The sequence below is a fragment of the Mustela nivalis genome (genome assembly GCF_964662115.1).
Source record: "Mustela nivalis genome assembly, chromosome: 1".
Lineage (NCBI taxonomy): Eukaryota > Metazoa > Chordata > Mammalia > Carnivora > Mustelidae > Mustela > Mustela nivalis.
Genome location: NC_139020.1, coordinates 50,640,640 through 50,664,314, shown reverse-complemented (window position 1 = coordinate 50,664,314; position 23,675 = coordinate 50,640,640).

Here is a 23,675-nt window from a genome sequence, read left to right as displayed (position 1 = left end):
AGCTTACTTTGTGTAAGAACACAGTATATAATACATATAACATACAAAATGTGTATTCATTGACCCTTTCTGTTACATTAGTAAGCCTTCTGGTCAATAGTAGGCGATTAGTAGTTAAGTGCCCAGGGAGTCAAAAGTTATGTGAGGGTTTTCTATCGTGAGTTGGAGGGTTGGCACCCCTAACATACACATTATTCTAGTACCAACTGATTCTTCAGAAAGATTTTTAAATCTAGAAATGTAAGTAATATTGGCATAATTTTTTTTTTAAATTTTATCCTTTCCTTGGTTTAGAATCATAGATTTGCTCCCGTCACTTACTTGTTTCCCATGGCTGCCATAAAAACATGATCACAATAAGGATGGCTTAAAACAACAGAAACGTATTCCATTACACTTCTGGAGGTTAAAATCTAGAATCAAGGTGTGAGCACAGACATGTTTCCTCTGAAGAATCTTGGAAAAAATCCTTTTGCTCCCTTCCTAGCTTCTGGTAGTTGCTGGCAATCCTATGCTCATGGTGTGTAGCTGCACCACTCCAATCTCTGTCTCCATCACCCTATCGCCTTCTTCCCTCTGTGTGTCTGTGCTGGCTCTTTCCTGAAGGTCCCTCTCCTTTTATAAAGACACTAGCCGGGGCACCTGGGTGAGTCAGTGGGTTAAAGCCTCTGCCTTCGGCTTGGGTCGTGATCCCGGGGTCCTGGGATTGAAGCCCCACGTTGGGCTCTCTGCTCAGCAGGGAGCCTGCTTTCTCCTCTCTCTCTGCCTGCTTCTCTGCCTACTTGTGATCTCCATATGTCAAATAAATAAATAAAATATTAAAAACAAACAAACAAACAAACAAACAAACAAAAAAGACACTAGTCATTGAATTAGGGCCTATCCTAATCCAATATGACTTAATATTACCGAATTACATCTGCAAAGACCCTGTTTACAAATAGGTCCACATTCTAAGGTTCCAAGTGGTCATGGAATTTTGGAAGGATACCATTCGAACCACTGTAATTCAAACCTCATAAGATGAGGTGCATACATATCTCAGTTTTTTTACATTGATTAAGATGTTTGGGTTTTCATAAAATTTGGGTAAAATAATTTGAGTTTGGAGTCTCTCACAAGAGTTGGAGCGTTTTTTTCTAATTTTAATAGCCATTTCATAATTGTTATGGTCATTTCTAAATTCATGGTTGTTTTCTTCCTAAACAATTTGAAAATGCATTTTTCTTCAGTAATTGGTCATTTAGTCTATACTTTCAGAATGAGTGGCATAGTTATCTACATTATATTGAAATGATTTTAAGGTTTTGTTTCTTGTATTATGTGCGTGCATTGATGTTTGGGTTTTTTACTTGCATATTCTGTTTAGCTCCTTATCAGTCTTTTGATAAGTATGCCTAAACAATTAATCTTTAAAAATGATTTTGTTGATCTGTACTTGCTACAGAATAAATTCTTAATATATCTTACTTATTATAGAATTATTAATGATGATTTCCATATTTCTCAACCTCATTTCAATTTTAGTATTTGTGCTGCCAAAGCGAGCACTCAAGCTCATTTCAAAAATTTGGTCTTCTTGAAGCATAAATGCTTCTGAGACTAGCACATTAAAAGTGTCAACAGTGCTCATGAATTTTAAATTTTTTTCTGTATAATTATATCATTCTGCTTTGTATCTATCAAGTTTATATTGTTAAGTTCCTTAGGTTAGTGATTTTTTTATGTTTATGAATTTATTACCTTAACATGTTTGTCCCTTTTTCTTTATTATATTGCTATATTCTGTATTACATTCAAGTTTTCATATATTAATGTGACTATATAAATTTATTTTACATAATATGTGCCTGGTACATTATATACATATTTTTCATATATGCAGTTTTTCCAGTTTCTTGTCATGTGTATGTCTTGGGTACTTTCACTCAAAACATTCAGTTTTAAATCCTTACCCTAGAAACCCTACATTTAGGGCTTTAGTCTCTGTTTATTATATTGGATTTCAGTTTTATTTTATCTACATAGGTGCTTTTAAGCATATATATGTATATATATTTACATATTTTAACTATATTCTATCATTGTTATACCTTGGGGTGTACTTTTCCTATAATATCCTATACATTTGTCTATAACAGAATTCTTACAAAGACATAATTTAGGTTTTAAGGCTATAAAATAATTCATTCAAAATATTAAACATATGCCTTTGTTTTACGGTAGATGATATATATTAATTTTGTTGTAGTTAGATTTATTCCCCAATATTTTTTTCAGAAAGAGAAACATCTCTCAAACCTTTGTTCTCAAGAAAGCCTTGAATACAATGAAGCAATCCAACTCTTAGATTAAACCATATGAAAATGGTCTTATTTAGCCATTATATTAGTCAGGTTTCTCCAGAAAAAACAGAACTAATGGGAATGGGAGAGAGAGAGAGATGTAATATTATATATTATAATAAATATATAATGTATTCTGCAAGCTGTAGACCCAGGAAAGCTAATGGTATAATTCCTGTCTAAATTCTAAGTCCTGAAAACCAAGATTGCTGATGGTCTAAATCTCAGTTAAAGGTCAGGAGGAGACCAATGTTCCAACTCAGCAGTAAGGCAAGAACCAAAAGGTGTGAATTTCTCCTTCCTCCACCATTTTGTTCTACTCTGGTCCTCAACAGATTGGATGATGCTCATTATATTGGAAAGGGCAATCTACTTTATTGAGTCCACTGATTCTCATACTAACCTCATCTGGAAATATCCTTATCCACATATCCAGAAATAATTTTTAATCTGGGCATCCTTTAGTCCAGTCAAACTGACTAACCTACCATCACATTTACATTATGAGAAAAATACATTGAAAATACATATCTTAATTTCACATGGTTCAACCTAGTAAATATGAATGCTTTAGGTTGAGTAATTCAATATTCTATTTGGGAAATAAACTTATACCATATTTTGATTTTGAGAGTACTTTGCCTAAAATGTATTGCTTTATTTATTTATTTATTTATTTTCACAAAACTGGCTTTTTGGCCACTGCTACATTTTATTATTATTATCTTCAGTTAGTCAATATATAGTATACCATTACCTTTTGATGTAGTGTTCAGTGATTCATTAGTTGTAGATAACACCCAGTGCTTGTCATAACATGTGCCCTCAATACCCATCACCCAGTTACCCCATTCTCCTACCCCCCTCCCTTCTGTTGTTTTATTTTTATGGTTTCCACCATTTTAATATAAACAAATGCATGGATGTAGGTGTCTAGAGTTTGTGTTTTGGGATCAGAAAATTGCTAAGAGGATATTGGTAAAAACAAAACAAAACACTGAACTAAGAACAGGTAGGATATTAAGGCTTAATCTTTATTTCATATTTTACTAAAGAAAAGATGGTGAAAAACCAATATGATTTTATTTGAAATTGAATCATACCAAATCCCAGGCAAATAGGATTTTATTATTTAATAGTTAAGCTTTATGTCAGGCTCATTGGAGGCAGAATACATTATTGAGAGAGAGAGAGAAAAGGAATTCTCTTCTGAAGGAAATAAATTCATTATATCAGTCATTCTGGTAGGGTTTAATTATTGAGTAAAAAAAAAAAAAAAGAAATGTAACAGGTCTTAGAAGATTAGAAGATGAAGTATACATGAGGAGCCATTTAACCTTGGAAATTTCTTAGGTATAGAAGTGTCAGAACCAGCCTAAAGGAGATTATTTATATGGTCTTAGCTATTACCAAACTTTTACAAAAAATGTCATTATTGGGGTGCCTGGGTGGCTCAGTGGGTTAAAGCCTCTGCCTTTGGCTCAGGTCATTATCCCAGGGTCCTGGGATCGAGCCCCACATCGGGTTCTCTGCTCAGCGGGGAGCTTGCTTCCTCCTCTCTCTGCCTGCCTCTCTGCCTACTTGTGATCTCTGTATGTCAAATAAATAAATAAAATCTTTAAAAAAAATAAAATCTTAAAAAAGTGTCATTATTACTTATACTTGTACTCAGCTGTGCTATAGGGAATTGGCTAAATTATAAATATGTTCTTCCATATCTTGCAATAGCACATGTAAAAAAAAAGTCTTTGTGAATTATAATGGTGGCTATTTCTAATGACTAGATAAATGGACCAAACTAATTCGATTATAGAATGATAAGATCTGAAACACATATACCATAATATTAACACTTGCTAATTCAAAGTGGTAGTTAAAAGTGCATTTGTTATATCACTATCTGTACTTTATGTATGTATAAAAAATTCATTATTAAAAAGAAATGTAAGCTTGTTTTAGAGTATAGGCAGAGTTATAAAACCTTCATTACAGTACATATCACTTTGTAGTAAAATTATTCACATGGTTTCATTTCTTTGACTTCAGAATACAGCAAAAATCATGACTTATTCATTTTTGTGTATACAACAAATTTAATTAAATATGAAATAATAAATAGTGGTTGCATACATAATTAAATGATTGAATTAATGAATAAGAAAAACATGGTGTATGACATGTTTGTTGGACTTGAGTAGAAACACTCATCTAAGTGAAGTGTTGAGTGGAGATATAAGGAAAATATAAATCAGTAGAAATTAGTCTAGCTAATGGAGGATCCTCCCTGACACATGTATAAACTTTATTGTGAGAAAATAACTTAGTCCTGGATTTCTTTTTTAAATCTGGCACATAGATGGATTATGTGCAAAATTAATAACCTGTTGTGGCAATAACATATATGATGAAGGTGAATTTTAGAGGGAAGTACTTTTTTCCACCAAGGGGTGCAATGGAAAACAATCAGAATAATCCAGTTATGAGAAGTTGAAAGTCTAGACTATGTACATACATAGAAGAAAGGAAGGGAATATGTATGTATAAATATTTGATAAATATTAACTCAAAATAATGCCACAAAGTAGGTACTATAATTCCTTTCATTTTAAAAGGAAGAAACTGAAACACAGAGAATTTAGGTAAGTTGTTGTTTTATAGGAAGAAATTCTAGCTCTGGAGTCAATGTTTTTCTTGAAGGATTATATACTATATTATACTCAGTTGAAGAGCAGAATAGTAAAGTAAAAGATTACATTATTGAAAATTACCAGATGAGTTGAAAAATATCAAATAAAATTTAAATAATAGAGGATAGACCCATAAAGTTTAACATGTGACTAATAACTTAAAAATTAGTGAAGAAAGAAAATGATAGAAGGATACTGTTTGAAGAGGTAATGACTGAGAATTTTCCAGATGTAGAGAACAGATTGAGTTATGAGGTTAACATGTCGATAAATGCCAAGTAGGATTGGAATGAGGAAAAAAAAAATCTCTACACCTAGCTATATCATCATGTTTTAAAAAATAATGTATAAACGAGAAAAAATAGCTAAACCAGAAGAAAATCAGATTCTTAGAAAAAATATTAAAGTTGACAGTGAATTTGCCATCAGTAGCCCCAAATGTCAGAGGAAAAAGAAGACTAACCTATGAAGTGAAAAAGTAGCTTTGAGCTTATAAATTTCTTTTTTTTAATTTTTAATTTTTTATTTTTTATAAACATATATTTTTATCCCCAGGGGTACAGGTCTGTGAATCGCCAGGTTTACACACTTCACAGCACTCACCAAAGCACATACCCTCCCCAATGTCCATAATCCCACCCCTGCTTCTCCCAACCCTCCTCCCCCCAGCAACCCTCAGTTTGTTTTGTGAGATTAAGAGTCACTTATGGTTTGTCTCCCTCCCAATCCCATCTTGTTTCATTGATTTTTCTCCTACCCCCTTAAGCCCCCATGTTGCATCACCACTTCCTCATATCAGGGAGATCATATGATTGTTGTCTGTCTCCGCTTGACTTATTTCACTAAGCATGATACGCTCTAGTTCCATCCATGTTGTCGCAAATGGCAAGATTTCATTTCTTTTGATGGTTGTATAGTATTCCATTGTGTATATGTACCACATCTTCTTGATCCATTCATCTGTTGATGGACATCTAGGTTCTTTCCATAGTTTGGCTATTGTGGACATTGCTGCTATAAACATTCAGGTGCATGTGCCCCTTCAGATCACTACGTTTGTATCTTTAGGGTAAATACCGAAGAGTGCAATTGCTGGGTCATAGGGCAGTTCTATTTTCAACATTTTGAGGAACCTCCATGCTGTTTTCCAGAGTGGTTGCACCAGCTTGCATTCCCACCAACAGTGTAGGAGGGTTCCCCTTTTTGTGCATCCTCGCCAGTCTCTGTCATTTCCTGACTTGTTTATTTTAGCCATTCTGACTGGTGTGAGGTGATATCTCATTGTGGTTTTGATTTTTATCAGTTGCATTTCTCTACACCAACAACAAGACAGAGGAAAGAGAAATTAAGGAGTCAATCCCATTTACAATTGCACCGAAAACCATAAGATACCTAGGAATAAACCTAACCAAAGAGGCACAGAATCTATACTCAGAAAACTATAAGGTACTCATGAAAGAAATTGAGGAAGACACAAAGAAATGGAAAAATGTCCCATGCTCCTGGATTGGAAGAATAAATATTGTGAAAATGTGTATGCTACCTAAAGCAATCTACACATTTAATGCAATTCCTATCAAAGTACCATCCATATTTTTCAAAGAAATGGAACAAATAATCCTAAAGTTTATATGGAACCAGAAAAGACCTCAAATAGCCAAAGGAATATTGAAAAAGAAAGCCAAAGTTAGTGGCATCACAATTCCGGACTTCAAGCTCTATTATAAAGCTGTCATCATCAAGACAGTATGGTACTGGCACAAAAACAAACACATAGATCAATGGAACAGAATAGAGAGCCCAGAAATAGACCCTCAACTCTATAGTCAACTAATCTTCGACAAAGCAGGAAAGAATGTCCAATGGAAAAAAGACAGCCTCTTCAATAAATGGTATTGGGACAATTGGACAGCCACATGCAGAAAAATGAAATTGGACCATTTCCTTACACCACACACGAAAATAGACTCAAAATGGATGAAGGACCTCAATGTGTGAAAGGAATCCATCAAAATCCTTGAGGAGAACACAGGCAGCAACGTCTTCGACCTCAGCCGCAGCAAATTCTTCCTAGGAACATTGCCAAAGGCAAGGGAAGCAAGAGCAAAAATGAACTATTGGGATTTCATCAAGATCAAAAGCTTTTGCACAGCAAAGGAAACAGTTAACAAAACCAAAAGACAACTGACAGAATGGGAGAAGATATTTGCAAACAACATATCAGGTAAAGGACTAGTGTCCAAAATCTATAGAGAACTTAGCAAACTCAACACCCAAAGAACAAATAATCCAATCAAGAAATGGGTAGAAGACATGAACAGACATTTCTGCAAAGAAGACATCCAGATACATGAAAAAGTGCTCCATATCACTCGGCATCTGAGCTTATAATTTTCTACCTAGCCCAACTACCACTGAAGACAGAAAGTCTAAAGTATCCTTCATGATGGTGAACAGAAAAAGTGTGGGATTTCCCTTGCCACACCATACATTCAAAGCTATTAAAAATTTATAGGTTTATAAGTTTATAATTATAAGTTATAAAGTTATAAATGATAAACTTATAAGTTTGAAATATAAAAGAAAGCTCCTAGTGAGAAGAAGTGGAAGATAGGCTGGAGATGGAAGAACCAGTACCTAACACATGCCTTAAGTCCTAGAGGGAACTCTGCATTCACAGGAATTGAGCCTACTAGCATGGGCAAGGCAGGTTGGGTGTATAACTATTTTGTAAAGCCAGGAGCAAAACAAGAAAAACTGTTGCCAGAAGAGTTACTAAAAAAAAATAGGACATGAGTTTTATCCTTTTCTTTATTTACCCATTTATTTTAAAAGTTACTACTTAAGCATCATGATATTACTGGCATCATCATTACTAGAAAGTAAATGGCTTAGACATATCCACTGCTACTTAAAAAGTTAGGTTTAAAAGGAATATCGATATGTAAAAAGGTGATTTTTAATGCATTGTCTGATAAATATCCATCCTTTTTAGTGAAGTAGCAACATGGAGCCCTATTTCTATCTAGAGCCCTAGGAACCTGTGCGTACCTGGGGTTAGGTATCAGATTGCACAATGCAGAGCTGTTTAAGAGTGAAAAACTGTTTAAGAGTGAAAATGGGTTAAGTAAAACTCTCTGTGAGACTTCAGAGAGAGGTAGAATCCATGTACTATAAGAAAATGCATTCAAACTGTTTTGAGTTTACCAGTAAGTCAAAGAAAAAAAAATAATAACATGCTAAGACTTGGAGGGATGATGTTGCAGCATGTTTGTGGCAGTGCAAAATTTTGATAAAACTGAACCTTAGCTTGTGGGAATATAAGTGATTTGGGAGAAATTAATAATGAGTCAATTTCAAATTTAAGTTAGCCGTGAAGCATTGCAGGGGAGGATTAAATTCATAGGTGGCTGAAATACAAATGTTACACTCAAGAAGGAGACTTTCAGTCTCTGGGAGGCAAATACATAAATAGCCTGTAAGTGAAATGAATGAGGGCAATTGGAGATACACACACACACACACAAACATACATGTGAATATATACAGAAAGAAAAAAGGAAACAGCATTTTGGTACCAGTTGAGCACTTGATATGTATGTCATTAATGTCTCATAATAATACTATGATACAGGTATTTTTGTAGTATTTTAATACATGAAGAAACAGGATCAAATAAATTATGCTTTCTTTATGATCACATATAATATTTGAAACATGAAATTAAAATCAGCAGTTAATGACTTGAATGCTATTGTCTGTCTTCCAACTCCACAGTGCTAATTATAGGACTTTTGGAAAAGAAAAATGAAAGTAAACTTAAGAAACAATCATTAGTGGGATGCCTGGGTGGCTCAGTCTTTAAGCACTTTCCTTAGGCTCAGAGTCCTGGGATCGAGCCCCAAATTGGGGTCCCTCCTCAGCAGGAAGTCTGCTTCTCCCTCTTCCACTCCCCCTGCTTGTGTTCCCTCTCTTGCTGTGTCTCCCTCTGTCAAGTAATTAAAAAAAAAAAAAAAAAAAAAAGAAACAATCATTAGAGATGTTTCTCTGCAACACCATTAGCATATTGACACTCCAACTCCCCTTTTTCCTAGTTTTCCTTATTCCACTAAAAGTAGCTTAGATATCATCATATACCATTTCAGTCGTCTCTCTCAAGTACCTTGGACTTTCTTGCTTTTCTCTTGTTTATTACAATCACCTGGTAAAACTTTGACCTTTCATGAATGTATCTATCTCCCCTTAACTTAATTGAAGCTAATTTGAAGTTTTGAATTATCACTATAAAGTAAGATACAATATCATAACCTGGGTCCTCTCAGTACTAACAGCTGAAAAATTATACTAGTTTTCTTCAGTCATACTTTCTTGAAAATTATATCTGATCTCATCAAACTTATTATTGCTATTTTACAACAGAGAGTGTCTCTCTCAATGTTCCACCATGATGTCTATAAACTTATAAGGACACATGACCATCTTCTCCTTTACATGGTTACTATGGAAATGATATCTTTCTCTAGGCCTACTCCTTACATTTCCAGAACTCAGAGAAAGAAACGTCAAAATCAAACTAGAAAGCTGTTAAACAATGTATGTTCTCTCCTTCTTCCTTAGAAAATGTAATTTTTAGAAAAACCAGGAAATCAGATTTGGATCAAAACTTCTCACACTCCTCAGAATCCCTCAGGAGAACTTGGCAATACAATGAGAGTGGTCCTTAAAGCCTTTGTTTGCTTTTAAAGCTACCCCACCAACTTTGTCTTCTTACTCCCTTTTCGGTACCAACTGTCACCAATTTCTCATCTGGAGATCATATATGTGGAAAGACATCTGCACATCCAGGATGTTTCTACATTCCCACAAGGACCCATCCCTTGGCTGTACCTTATGTTCTGGGCGACATACTGCCAGTGCTGTCCCTTATAGGGAACAAGGATGTGAGGAAGAGACACAAGAAGGCCTAGAAGTAGGTTTTCATCCATATTTGGAGGGAATTGCAGCATCTTTTGTTTTAGAATGGCTAAGCATGGCTTCCACATGACTATATTGTCTTGGTCCCAAGGACTCCTCACTTTGTGCTATTAAGTATGGTCAAAGGGACAAAGAGAGGCTTTCCAAACACAATGTCCATAAAAGCAGGTGGGGAGTCTTTCATTTTGATCTAGTTTAATGTTACCAGAGAAATGTAGTATGTCTAGATAAAATCTGAATTTCAGATGAATGATAAATAGAATTTTAGTGCAAGTTTTGGGGCCATACTTATACCAAGAATATTCATTGGTTATCTGAAATTCAAATTGAATTGGAAATTGTGTATTTTTATTTGCTAAATTTGGAAGCCCTAATCTAAGAGCCAAAATGTCTTTATCCATTTAATACCTGTCTTTCCTCTTAGGCTGTATATGACATCCTATATTGTCCTCTAAGAAACCTGATTGATATTGATTATTGCTATCTCTTTTGTATCTTCTTCCTCCTTTCTACTCTGTAAAAATGTTCCTATTATTTAAAAATTCCCCTAAACACACAGTTTCTATTACTGAAAATATTTTTAAAAAACACAGTGTTGGGGCACCTGGGTGGCTCAGATGGTTAAGTGGCTCCCTTTGGCTCAGGTCATGATCCCAAGGTCCTGGGATCTAGCCCTGCATCTGACTCTTAGCTCCACGGAGAGCCTACTTCTCCCTCTCCCTCTGCTTGCTGCTCCTGCTGTTTGTGCTCTCTCTCTCTCTCTCTCTCTCTGTCAAATAAATAAATAAAATCTTAAAAAAAAAACACACAATGTAAATCCTCCTAATCCCATTCTCTTTTTAATATTATTTTTCATTTTCCTCATCATTACCATCTTTTCAAAATAGGTATTTATGCTGCTTATATTTCTCCAACTCATTGTATTCTGTTACCATATTTTATCACTCCACAGAATTTCTCATGTTTTATCAGTGCCATTAAATCTAATGGACATGTTTTAGCCTTCTGATTTCTCAGTGCACCTTATCTTCCTTCTTTGATTATATTTCTTTTGGTTCCATGATGTCACATACTTAAGGTATTATTCCTACTTTTCTAGACTCTCCTCAATGTTTAGAAACTCATCTTTATTTCTTATTTTAAATATTGGAGTTCTTAACTATGTTGTCTTTATTTTCTTTTATTTCTTTTTATCGTTTCCCTAGAAAAATGTATGTACATATAATGATTTCAAGAAAGAATATATCCAATCCAAATTTTTCTTTATACTTGAAATAAGTTTATTCCATTGGCTCTTCTTCATCTGTTCTTGGTATACCAAAAATAATTATTTTAAAACATCAGACTCCAGTTTCCTATCCCTGATCCTTTATTCCTTGTTTGATCTTCCAGAAATTCAGATAAACAGTCCCACCAATATTCTCATGACAAAAGCAGCAACCATGGGTACCTAGTAGAGGATTTGCTAATGGGTTCATAATTGAGTGAGGATGTCAAAAGACAAATTTTGGAAATTATGCACTTCATTCAGTTTTCCTGACATTTTAGACATTATCAATTCTAGTTCCTTTACCTTTACTTTTCTATGTGATTTCTCTTTCTCTAACCCTAAAACTATTCAATATACATCCAATTTCTAATGCATAATGTCTTAATCTAGGGTCATTTTGTTTTAAGAATCTAGTATTGGTTACTTATAAATACTGGTTTGTTATAAGTAACCAAGGAAACTACCATAATTATTAAAAATTTGAGAGGATTACTGAGATCTAAAGTATTTTTTTTAATTTTTTTTTATAAACATATATTTTTATCCCCAGGGGTACAGGTCTGTGAATCGCCAGGTTTACACACTTCACAGCACTCACCAAAGCACATACCCTCCACAATGTCCATAATCCCACCCCCTTTTCCCAACCCCCCTCCCCCAGCAACCCTCAGTTTGTATTGTGAGATTAAGAGTCACTTATGGTTTGTCTCCCTCACAATTCCATCTTGTTTCATTGATTCTTCTTCTATCCACTTAAGCCCCCATGTTGCATCACCACTTCCTCATATCAGGGAGATCATATGATAGTTGTCTTTCTCTGCTTGACTTATGTCGCTAAGCATGATACGCTCTAGTTCCATCCACGTTGTCGCAAATGGCAAGATTTCATTTCTTTTGATGGCTGCATAGTATTACATTGTGTATATATACCACATCTTCTTGATCCATTCATCTGTTGATGGACATCTAGGTTCTTTCCATAGTTTGGCTATTGTGGACATTGCTGCTATAAACATTCGGGTGCACGTGCCCCTTTGGATCACTCCGTTTGTATCTTTAGGGTAAATAACCAGTAGTGCAATTGCTGGGTCATAGGGCAGTTCTATTTTCAACATTTTGAGGAACCCCCATGCTGTTTTCCAGAGTGGCTGCACCAGCTTGCATTCCACCAACAGTGTAGAAGGGTTCCCCTTTCTCCGCATCCTCGCCAGCATCTATCATTTCCTAACTTGTTGATTTTAGCCATTCTGACTGGTGTGAGGTGATATCTCATTGTGGTTTTGATTTGTATTTCCCTGATGCCGAGTGATATGGAGCACTTTTTCATGTGTCTGTTGGCCATCTGGATGTCTTCTTTACAGAAATGTCTGTTCATGTCCTCTGCCCATGTCTTGATTGGATTATTTGTTCTTTGGGTATTGAGTTTGCTAAGTTCTTTATAGATTTTGGACACTAGCCCTTGATCTGATATGTCGTTTGCAAATATCTTCTCCCATTCTGTCAGTTGTCTTTAGAGTTTCTTAACTGTTTCGTTTGCTGTGCCAAAGCGTTTGATCTTGATGAAATCCAAATAGTTCATTTTTGCCCTTGCTTCCCTTGCATTTGCCGATGTTCCTAGAAAGATGTTGCTGCGGATGAGGTCGAAGAGGTTGCTGCCTGTGTTCTTCTCAAGGATTTTGATGGATTCCTTTTGCACATTGAGGTCCTTCATCCATTTTGAGTCCATTTTCGTGTGTGGTGTAAGGAAATGGTCCAATTTCATTTTTCTGCATGTGGCTGTCCAATTGTCCCAACACCATTTATTGAAGAGGCTGTCTTTTTTCCATTGGATATTCTTTCCTGCTTTGTCGAAGATTAGTTGACCATAGAGTTGAGGGTCTATTTCTGGGCTCTCTATTCTGTTCCATTGATCTATGTGTCTATTCTGTTCCATTGATCTATGTGTCTGTTTTTTGGCCAGTACCATGCTGTCTTAATGATGACAGCTTTGTAATAGAGCTTGAAGTCCGGAATTGTGATGCCACCAACTTTGGCTTTCTTTTTCAATATCCCTTTGGCTATTTGCGGTCTTTTCTGGTTCCATATAAATTTTAGAATTATTTGTTCCATTTCTTTGAAAAAGATGGATGGTACTTTGATAGGAATTGCATTAAATGTGTAGATTGCTTTAGGTAGCATAGACATTTTCACAGTATTTATTCTTCCAATCCAGGAGCATGGAACATTTTTCCATTTCTTTGTGTCTTCCTCGATTTCTTTCATGAGTACTTTATAGTTTTCTGAGTATAGATTCTGTGCCTCTTTGGTTAGGTTTATTCCTAGGTATCTTATGGTTTGGGGTGCAATTGTAAATGGTATTGACTCTTTAATTTCTCTTTCTTCTGTCTTGCTGTTGGTGTAGAGAAATGCAACTGATTTCTGTGCATTGATTTTATATTTTGACACTTTACTGAATTCCTGTACAAGTTCTAGCTGTTTTGAAGTGGAGTCTTTTATGTTGTCCACATATAGTATCATATCATCTGCGAAGAGTGATAATTTGACTTCTTTGCCGATTTGGATGCCTTTAATTTCCTTTTGTTGTCTGATTGCTGAGGCTAGGACCTCTACTACTATGTTGAATAGCAGTGGTGATAATGGACATCCCTGCCGTGTTCCTGACCTTAGCGGAAAAGCTTTCAGTTTTTCTCCATTGAGAATGATATTTGCAGTGGGTTTTCATAGATGGCTTTGATGATATTGAGGTATGTGCCCTCTATCCCTACACTTTGAAGAGTTTTGATCAGGAAGGGATGCTGTACTTTGTCAAATGCTTTTTCAGCATCTATTGAAAGTATCATATGTTTCTTGTTCTTTCTTTTATTGATGTGTTGTATCACATTGACTGATTTGCGGATGTTGAACCAACCTTGCAGCCCTGGAATAAATCCCACTTGGTTGTGGTGAATAATCCTTTTAATGTACTGTTGAATCCTATTGGCTAGTATTTTGGTGAGAATTTTTGCATCTGTGTTCATCAAGGATATTGGTCTGTAGTTCTCTTTTTTGATGGGATCCTTATCTGGTTTTGGGATCAAGGTGATGCTGGCCTCATAAAATGAGTTTGGAAGTTTTCCTTCCATTTCTATTTTTTGGAACAGTTTCAGGAGAATAGGAATTAGTTCTTCTTTAAATGTTTGGTAGAATTCCCCCTGGAAGCCGTCTGGCCCTGGGCTTTTGTTTGTTTGGAGATTTTTAATGACTGTTTCAATCTCCTTACTGGTTATGGGTCTGTTCAGGCTTTCTATTTCTTCCTGGTTCAGTTGTGGTAGTTTATATGTTTCTAGGAATGCATCCATTTCTTCCAGATTGTCAAATCTATTGGTGTAGAATTGCTCATAGTATGTTCTTATAATAGTTTATATTTCTTTGCTGTTAGTTGTGATCTCTCCTCTTTCATTCATGTTTTTATTTATTTGGGTCCTTTCTCTTTTCTTTTTGATAAGTCAGGCCAGGGGTTTATCAATTTTATTAATTCTTTCAAAGAACCAGCTCCTAGTTTTGTTGATTTGTTCTATTGTTTCTTTGGTTTCTATTTCATTGATTTCTGCTCTGATCTTTATGATTTCTCTTCTCCTGCTGGGTTTAGGGTTTCTTTCTTGTTCTTTCTCCAGCTCCTTAGGTGTAGGGTTAGGTTGTGTACCTTGGACCTTTCTTGTTTCTTGAGAAAGGCTTGTGCCGCTATATATTTTCCACTCAGAACTGCCTTTGTTGTGTCCCACAGATTTTTGAATCGTTGTATTTTCATTATCATTTGTTTCTATGATTTTTTTCAATTCTTCTTAAATTCCCCGTTGACCCATTCATTCTTTAGAAGGATGCTGTTTAGTCTCCATGTATTTGGGTTCTTTCCAAACTTCCTTTTGTGGTTGAGTTCTAGCTTTAGAGCATTGTGGTCTTAAAATATGCAGGGAATGATCCCAATCTTTTGATACCCATTGAGTCCTGATTTACGACTGAGGATGTGATCTATTCTGGAGAATGTTCCATGTGCACTAGAGAAGAATGTGTATTCTGTTGCTTTGGGATGAAATGTTCTGAATATATCTGTGATGTCCATCTGGCCCAGTGTGTCGTTTAAGGCCTTTATTTCCTTGCTGATCTTTTTTTGGATGATCTGTCCATTTTAGTGAGGGGAGTGTTAAAGTCCCCTACTATTATTGTTTAATTGTTGATGTGTTTCTTTGATTTTGTTATTAATTGGTTTATATAGTTGGCTGTTCCCACGTTGGGGGCATAGATATTTAAATTGTTAGATCTTCTTGTTGGACAGAACCATGAGTATGATATAGTTTCTTTCCTCATCTCTTATTTTAGTCTTTGGCTTAAAATCTAATTGATCTGATATAAGGATTGCCACTCCCGCTTTCTTCTGATGTCCATTAGCTTGGTAAATTATTTTCCACCCCCTCACTTTAAATCTGGAGGTGTCTTCGGGCTTAAAATGAGTTTCTTGGAGGCAACATATAGATGGGTTCTGTTTTTTTATCCATTCTGATACCCTGTGTCTTTTGATAGGGGCATTCAGCCCATTAACATTCAGGGTAACTATTGAGAGATACGAATTTAGTGCCATTATATTGCCTGTAAGGTGACTGTTACTGTATATGGTCTCTGTTCCTTTCTGATCTACCACTTTTAGGCTCTCTCTTTGCTTAGAGGACCTCTTTCAATATTTCCTGTAGAGCTGGTTTTGTGTTTGCACATTCTTTCAGTTTTTGTTTGTCCTGGAAGCTTTTAATCTCTCCTTCTATTTTCAATGATAGCCTAGCTGGATATAGTATTCTGGGCTGCATGTTTTTCTCGTTTAGTGCTCTGAAAATATCATGCCAGCTCTTTCTGGCCTGCCAGGTCTCTGTGGATAAGTCAGCTGCCAATCTAATATTTTTACCATTGTATGTTACAGACTTCTTTTCCCGGGCTGCTTTCAGGATTTTCTCTTTGTCACTGAGACTTGTAAATTTTACTATTAGGTGATGGGGTGTGGGCCTAGTCTTATTGATTTTGAGGGGCATTCTCTGAACCTCCTGAATTTTGATGCTCGTTCCCTTTGCCATATTGGGGAAATTCTCCCCAATAATTCTCTCCAGTATACCTTCTGCTCCCCTCTCTCTTTCTTCTTCTTCTGGAATCCCAATTATTCTAATGTTGTTTCATTTTATGGTGTCACTTATCTCTCGAATTCTCCCCTCGTGGTCCAGTAGCTGTTTGTCCCTCTTTTGCTCAGCTTCTTTATTCTCTGTCATTTGGTCTTCTATATCACTAATTCTTTCTTCTGCCTCATTTATCCTAGCAGTGAGAGCCTCCATTTTTTATTGCACCTCATTGATAGCTTTTTTGATTTCAACTTGGTTAGATTTTAGTTATTTTATTTCTCCAGAAAGGGCTTTTATATCTCTCGAGAGGTTTTCTCTAATATCTTCCATGCCTTTTTCAAGCCCAGCTAGAACCTTGAGAATTGTTATTCTGAACTCTAGATCTGACATATCCCCAATGTCTGTATTGATTAGGTCCCTAGCCTTCATACTGCCTCTTGTTCTTTTTTTTGTGTTGAATTTTTCTGTCTTGTCATTTTGTCCAGATGTGGTTATATGAAGGAGCATGTAAAATACTAAAAGGCTGGCAATAACCCCAGGAAAATATGCTTTAACCAAATCAGAAGAGATCCCAAATCGTGAGGGGGGAGAAAGGGGATAAAACGCGGTTCAAAAAGGAAGAAAGAAAAACAAAGAAAAAAAAAAAGAAAAGAAAAGAATTTTAAAAAAACTAAACGAATAAAGAAAAATATGAAAAAGAAAAAATATATAATTAGACAAACTAGTTAAAAAACATTAAAAAAGAAAAGGGTAAAAGTTAAAAAAACATTTACCAGAAGGCGAGAAAAAAAAATGAAAAAGAAAAAAATTAAATTAACTGCAAGACTAAAATAATCACAGGGAGAAAGCCATGAGTTCCATGCTTTGCTTTCTCCTCCTCTGGAATTCTGCTGCTCTCCTTGGTATTGAAACAGCACTCCTTGGTAGGTGAACTTGGTCTTGGCTGGATTTTTTTTTGATCTTCTGGAGCAGGGGCCTGTTGTAGTGATTCTCAAGTGTCTTTGCCCCAGGCGGAATTGCACCGCCCTTACCAGGGGCCCAGGCTGAGTAATCTGTTCGGGTTTGTTTTCAGGAGCTTTTGTTCCCTGAGCACTTTCCGTAGAGTTTGGAGGACGGGAATACAAATGGCCTCCTCCTGGTCTCCGGCCCGGAGGAGCGGAGAGCCTGGGGCTCCACTCCTTAGTGCACCCTCAGAGAACAGCGCCCAGTTACTCCCGTCTGCCTGACCTCTGGCCACGCTCCGAGGTCACCGAGCCTGTGGCTGGTTCAGGGTAACCCCGAGCTGCGAGCCTACTGTTGGCTCTGTCTCTGTAGCTGGTTTTCCCGTTCCAATACCCGCAAGCTCTGCGACACTCAGACACCCCTGATCCTTATGTGACCCCGTGTGGGCTTCACCCCGGTTTAGCCTCTGGAGCGATGTCCCTCAGTGGAACAGACTTTTAAAGTCCTGATTTTGTGCTCTGTTGCTCCGCCGCTTGCCGGGAGCCATCCCCTCCCCCCGAGGACTGTCTTCCTGTCACTTTGGATTCACGTTTCCGCCAGTCCTGCCTTTCAGAAAGTGGTTGTTTTTCTGTTTCCAGAATTGCTGTTCTTCTTCTCTTCGATCTGCTTATGGATTTTCAGGTGTTTGCAATCTTTAGATAAGCTATCTAGCTGATCTTCTGCTAGCTGAAGTAGTCTCAGCCTGCTACTTCTCCGCCATCTTGACTCCTCCCCCTGAGATCTAAAGTCTTAATGTGATTCCAAAATACTACTAAAGGTAGTATTGGTAGGACTAAGACCAGAAAGATTAAAGCTACTAGGAGTCAAGGATTATTTATTTCTTTTGTTTTTATCACTCCACATGGTCTCTTTTTTTTTCTGGTTGAGGAGGGTACATGGTAAAAAATGGCTGCTTGGTATTATACTCTTTTTATGTTTGCATGTTCAACAGAGCCTGAATGCAATCACCATGTGTGGTCTTTTAGTAGAGAAGAGAATCTCAATAGTCTTGTCCTGGGACAAGGAAGCACCTGTAGTTATATCAGTGATTACCAGAAGGTGGCATCAGGGGCTTCCTTGGAAAGAGTTTTCAGAGCAGACTGAAAGGGGCATAATGATGTTCTTGAAGAAGGAGATATGGGTGTGGAAAGGAAATGATAAGAAAAGGAAGTAATCACCATCTCTTACAGAACAGGTGGAAACATACTGCAAGTTCTGTGATTTGGATTCCTTTTTTTTTTTTTAAGATTTTATTTATTTGACAGAGAGCAACTCCACGAGAGAGAAAACACAAGCAGGACGACTAGGGGAGGGAAAGCAGGCTTTCTACCAAGCAGGGAGCCCGATGCAGGGCTCCATCCCAGGTCCCTGGGATCATGACCTAAGCCAAAGGCAGACACTTAACTGAATGAGCCACCCAGGCACCATTGTAATTTGGATTCCTTATCAGAACCCAAAAGCATGTCAGAAAAACAGCCATTGACACAATTCATCATTTCATTTATTTTAATATATGTACATAAAATGATTGTACTACTACCTTATGTAACCTATAATGATTCTGTTTATAGAAGAGAAAGAGTATTTGTATACAAATTAAAGATGGCATTGTTTAATCTACTTTTTATTTTTAATCTGTTGGAATTCCACTATCTACTAATGAACCTTCTTGGAGAGTGATTAGTAAATATAATAAATACCTGATACAGTATAAACCATATTATATTTGAGAATGGCCAGATTGTTCCATATATTGCTATAAAATTTTAATCCAAAAGAAAGGCTGACTAATTCAATATTTAAAACTTCACTTACTCTTTAGATTAACTGACTTCATAGTCGGTATAAAGGCACAGATTTGGGGAGGCTAAAATTTTTCCAAATTTAAAATAAGTATAAATTTGAAAGATGTAAATGCTATATAATAATTATTATCTTTTATTCCTTAAGTACATGTCCAGTAGAGTGGCCCACAATCAAAAAGGCTGTAATAGTACCATTATCTGGATCTTGCTCTTAGGTTTCCTATGATTTTTCACTGTTATTAAGGAAAAAAATTTGCATGTGAAATACTTTATTTTCCTCATAAAGGAGTGCATAGCACGTTTATTAAGAAAATACTGTCCATGTAAATTTACATGTATGCATTTTTCTATGTAAATTACATATGTGCCTGCGTGTGTGTGTTCATTTTGGACAAAGACAGTGTCTGGATAGTTAAATAGCCATCGTGTTCTCTCTTTTATACATAAGTAATGCATCATTTGCACATAAATGACTGAGATTTTTCTTATTAATAAGGGAAGAATTACTTACAGTTAAGAAAAATAATCAGGGGCGCCTGGGTGGCTCAGTGGGTTAAGCCGCTGCCTTCGGCTCAGGTCATGATCTCAGGGTCCTGGGATCGAGTCCCGCATCGGGCTCTCTGCTCAGTGGGGAGCCTGCTTCCTCCTCTCTCTCTCTCTGCCTGCCTCTCTACCTACTTGTGATCTCTGTCTGTCAAATAAATAAATAAAATCTTTAAAAAAAAAGAAAAATAATCAGTATAAATACACATTTAGTTGTATTTATTATAAATAATTGGTAGTTCTTTGCCCTTATTCATATTAATTTTGTATCACTATCCCAGGTTCTTTAAATATTGTAATGTGTCAATTTCAAGGGTAAAAGTCTACATTTAAACTGGATTGCTGGGGTGCCTGGGTGGCACCCAGTGGGTTATAGCCTCTGCCTTCAGCTCAGATTGTGATCCCAGGATCCTGGGATTGAGCCCCACATCGAGCCCCACATCGAGCCCTTGCATCGGGCTCTCTGCTCAGCAGGGAGCCTGCTTCTACCTCTCTCTCTTTGCCTGCCTCTGCCTAGTTGTGATTTCTGTCTGTCATATAAATAAATACAATCTTTAAAAACAAATTTAAACTGGATTTTGCCTTTGGTATTATATAAGGCTATTGAATCACTGATTTCTACCTCTGAAACCCATATTACATTATATGTTAATTAATTGAATTTAAATTTAAAAAGGTAAAAAAAAATACATATTAGAAAGTCATCTTGACTAACTCAGAAGTCTTACTAATACTTCATAAAAATTGCAAACTGTTACTTGTTCTCGGGAAATCAGAAGCATAGAGAAAAGATTAAAAATTCTGGCCAAAACAAATCCAGCAATATCCAGAAAAATCTACCACCAAAAGAGAGAGTTTGTACATAATATTCATTGTATAATATTGGGTTTCCATCATATAGTAAATAAGAAATTTTAAAAAATTAAAAAATAAACTGGATGATGTTTGAATATATATTTCACTTCTTTATGCAAAAAGGAAATCTATGAAATGACCAACTAGGAGTCATATCATAAAGCATATAGGAATTAAGCTTAGACTTACTGTTTGAAATGAGGTGCTCTTCTTAATTGAGTAATATAATAAATAATAATTATAACTAATGAAAATGATAGCTATGTTTATAGAACACTTATATATACCCTGCATATATTAATGCATCTAACCTTTGTAAGCTCTTACTACCTCCATTCTATAGAAATAATAGCTGAAAAACAAAAGTATTAAGTAATGTGTCAAAGAAAATATTGGACAAGGCTAATATTCTAGTGCAGGTGACATTTGTCCCTAAGGTTTTATTACTTTCAGAGAAATAGGAAGGGATCTTCTGCATGTTTAGACTGGTGTGTGTTAGCTCTTTGATTTACTAGTTCATCTCTCAGCATCACTGGGAATTAATTATTTTTGAAACAACAAGTGAAGCACAGAAATGCCAACAAATATCCCCATGGCTCTGAAGCTCCGTTCCACAAAAAACATGGAGTTTTCAAATCTTATATCTTTCATGCTTTCATTTCATATGTGTCCCGGACTCCTGTCACTCTGCTTGGTTACCATTACTGCTCTCCTGCTATTGCTTTTCTCTGGCACCCAGGACCAAAGCTGCTTTGTTACCTGTGCCTTGTCTATATCTGTTCCCATAACTGCTGATGATGTTTTGTAAGTTCTTGTGTCCCTCTCCTTTTTCTTACCTCTTGTTCTCTAGTTGATATTTATATATATTCACAATGATTTCCATTATAATTAACATCATTACCTCACATGGTTACATTTTTTTTTCTGGTGATAAGAACTTTCATGATCTATTAGCATCCTTTGAGTATGCAATATACTATTAACTGTAGTCACCATGCTGAACATTACATGACCATTTTAAATTTAAAATTTAATCATGAATGACCTTTCTTAAAATAATATCATAGATCTTTGCCAGATGTCAAAATAAATCCCAAACTCTTAACAGAGCTGTGAAACAGGCTTCTCTGTCCATATATATGTTCATGCTCCCATAGACTTGGCAAAGGTGCCCAGCTATACCTGGTTCTCTGCTAATCCCCATGGTCTAATCCATGTCATTTCTCACTTTATTTGACTCTCTGCCCATTACCACCTCCAATGAGGGGCTCCTTAATTTCTTACTGCTCTTTAATCAATAGTAGCTTATAATACTTAATATTGAATTTCAGTGCTTCCTCTTCAAAACCTTAAGTATTCTTGTTTTTTCAATGCATGTGGAAAAATAATTGAGCGCAATGTGTTCTAATAATATTCGATGCATTTTTAAAGATTTATTTATTTATTTATTTATTTATTTATTTGAGATAGAGCACAGATTAAAAAAGAGAGAGAGATGCATGTTCCCCGCTGAGCAAGCCTGATGCAGGACTTGATCCCAGGACCCTGGGATCATGACCTGAGTTACAGGCATTTGACCAACTGAGCAACCCAGGAACCCCAATGCATTTTTTACTTTAAATGCTTTATATATAATTATACAGCTGAAGTAAATTTTTTAAGTGCTACATTATGTCACGTAAAACTATCAAAGCCACAATAATACAGAACAATATATAAATAATCATATCTTAATGTATCAAGTGATAATACTATCCTGGAATAAGCAGCATGACCAGAATTCATAATATGAAATGACAGAGTGAAAATCCTCCAAGGAATATTTATTCCTTCCTGAAAAACATTATCTTTTTTATTAAATAACTTTAACAATAACAAATAATAATAATAAATAGTAATAACAAATAATTTTAAAACTCTCATCCTGTATTACTAAATTATTCATTCCTTACAGAATTACCTTAAAAACTTAACTGATACACTGCATTGCAATTTATAATGTAAAATTTAGGTAAATGCAGATTTTATATTCCTTAAAAATTAGGGCCATGAGATTTTCAGAAGGCAGACTTTCATTAAGATCTAAAGAGTTATGCAGAACTATTCCTGCTGTCGAAAATAGCCTATGTATAAAGTATTAACTGTTGACACAAAATGGTAAAATATTTTTGGTTGTTTTTATTAAAAAATATGATATTTTTTCCTTAAAATATTTTATTTTATTTTTTTTTCTTATTTAAAATATTTTTTTATTGGTTTTTTTTTAATTTTTTATTTTTTATAAACATATATTTTTAACCCCAGGGGTACAGGTCTGTGAATCACCAGGTTTACACACTTCACAGCACTCACCAAAGCACATACCCTCCCCAATGACTATAATCCCACCCTCTTCTCCCAAACCCCCTCCCCCCAGCAACCCTCAGTTTGTTTTGTGAGATTAAGAGTCACTTATGGTTTGTCTCCCTCCCAATCCCATCTTGTTTCTTTTATTCTTCTCCTACCCACTTAAGCCTCCATGTTGCATCACCACTTCCTCATATCAGGGAGATCATATGATAGTTGTCTTTCTCTGCTTGACTTATTTCGCTAAGCATGATATGCTCTAATTCCATCCATGTTGTCGCAAATGGCAAGATTTCATTTCCTTTGATGGCTGCATAGTATTCCATTGTGTATATATACCACGTCTTCTTGATCCATTCATCTGTTGATGGACATCTAGGTTCTTTCCATAGTTTGGCTATTGTGGACATTGCTGCTATAAACATTCGGGTGCATGTGCCCCTTTGGATCACTACGTTTGTATCTTTAGGGTAAATTCCCAATAGTGCAATTGCTGGGTCATAGGGCAGTTCTATTTTCAACATTCTGAGGAACCTCCATGCTGTTTTCCAGAGTGGTTGCACCAGCATGCATTCCCACCAACAATGTAGGAGTGTTCCCCTTTGTCCACATCCTCGCCAGCATCTGTCATTTCCTGACATGTTGATTTTAGCCATTCTGACTGGTGTGAGGTGATATCTCATTGTGGTTTTGATTTGTATTTCCCTGATGCCGAGTGATATGGAGCACTTTTT